Source organism: Octopus bimaculoides, chromosome 3 (genome assembly GCF_001194135.2).
Source record: "Octopus bimaculoides isolate UCB-OBI-ISO-001 chromosome 3, ASM119413v2, whole genome shotgun sequence".
NCBI classification, from domain to species: domain Eukaryota; kingdom Metazoa; phylum Mollusca; class Cephalopoda; order Octopoda; family Octopodidae; genus Octopus; species Octopus bimaculoides.
Genome location: NC_068983.1, coordinates 10699722 through 10701882, shown reverse-complemented (window position 1 = coordinate 10701882; position 2161 = coordinate 10699722).

The window sequence follows — 2161 nt, the reverse complement described above, 5'->3', positions numbered from 1 at the left end:
GTGTTTATTGAGCGAAAACACCTAAAGCTCCACGAGGTTCCGGCAGGGAATGGTGGCGAACCCTGTTGTACTCTTCCACCACAACTTTCTCTCACTCTTACTTCCTGTTTCTGTTGTGCCTGTAATTTAAAGGGCCAGCCTTGTCACACTGTGTCACGCTGAATATCCCCGAGAACTACGTTAAGGGTACACGTGTCTGTGGAGTGCTCAGCCACTTGCACGTTAATTTCACGAGCAGGCTGTTCCGTTGATCGGATCAACTGGAACCCTCGACGTCGTCGTAAGCGACGGAGTGCCAACAGCAACAACGATAATCTAGAAAAACTGGGTGTTCAGAAAAACGATCAACCAGCTGTCAACGATATTTTCAAATCCAATGTGTAAATGGAATAGTTAAAATATGCAAGACATATCTCAAGTTCAAAATGTGACTTTCTTTCATCAATGGAGCATTGTATCTTTGTTAGAAACCAGCTCTTTCCTTACCTGAACAAAAGACATCAGGTTGTGATATGAGGGAATATGGCTACTTGGTTAGTTCGTGCATACATATAGAATAGCAGGTTGTGATTTGAGGAGTATTTAGCTACTATTCCCAACTTTTATCTTGCTAAAATATTGATGTTATCTCGCTGATTCTTTGGCATGCAGGCATAAAGGATTCGTGTGGGTGTACGTATGTATTACACACAACCACAAATGCATGCACACGCGCGCAGGCAGGCAGGGAGAGAGAGAGAGAGAGAGAGAGAGAGAGAGAGAGAGAGAGAGAGAGTACATGACTGAGAGAGGGTAGACAGGGACAAAACGAAAAAAACAAAGAAAGAGATGAGAGAATGACTGAAGGAGAACGAGAGATAGATATTACATACACAAACACATACATAAATAAAATTCTAGACAAATACGTACTTTTCACCGAAGATGTACGCGGTAATTTGCTCGCCACGGTAGTGATATATGCAGAATATCGAACATCTAATCAACAATCGATTTATTATAAAAACGCCTTGAAATACTTCTCAAACATTTTAAAAACAAACTTTTTATCAAAATACCCACCGTGTTTGTAACTGTATTTGATATAACATTCTCTTTACAGAAACACAATTACTTAAAAACTAAATATTCTGCGTCAATGTATCGAGAGCGAAGTATATGTATTTGGTTGGAACACCCAAGTTTTCTGTTCTGATCTTCTGAAATTGTATGGTTACAAGTTCATACGTTTCCAGTAACACTATCGTAACACCTTATAATTATGTTATGCTACCAACCAGCATGTTACAGTGTGTTTAAGAACTCAACGGTGCGTAAAACAATCCCACAAACACCAAAAACAAGTTTAAGATGATTGACTTTATGCTGGTCTTAGAGTTTTGGGCGAACCTCCTGGCTCACTCATTTTCTAGCCTCTGATCTCTGTGAAAGGTTGAACGAATGTCAAGTTTTTTGAATCAAACACTCCGGACAAATGTCATTGATATTGTGACGTCATAAACAATATAGAAAAATTAGTTATTTTGGATGAGATAAATAATTCTTAAATTGATTTCACGCACACATACACAAACACAGATAGGAATGCACACACACATATATACGCTAAACATATATATATATATTCAAATATATGTGCATTCATTATATATATATATATATATATATATATATACAAAACTGTGAATGTGTCTGTCTGTCTGTCTGTCTGTCTGTCTGTCTGTCTGTCTGTGTGAATCCCTAGAACTCGAGAACTACTCAACCGATTTCATTAAAATTTTACACATGCCTTATGCAGTGTCAAGGGCTAAAAGAATTCTCAACTTCTTGCCTAATGCGAGTCCGGTGTAATCTCTTATCTCTCACACTATTTCAGTATTACGCAACAAAAGTGAAACAACATCTCTATCGTAATGTGAGATACTTTCAGTTTAATGGTTTCGCTATTAATACTGAAACTATTAAAGTGAAACTATTATCTCACATACATATACATGCATACATATGTATGGCCGACCGATTCGCGGAACACCTCCGAGACATCAACGTTTGCAATGACACCCCGGTGTCACGCCATTTCCATTCTGCCGGTCACTCCTTGCAGCAACACCTGTCCGTGTTTGGATTGTCCATGCACAGGGGCCATCCGGACTCCCGTTTG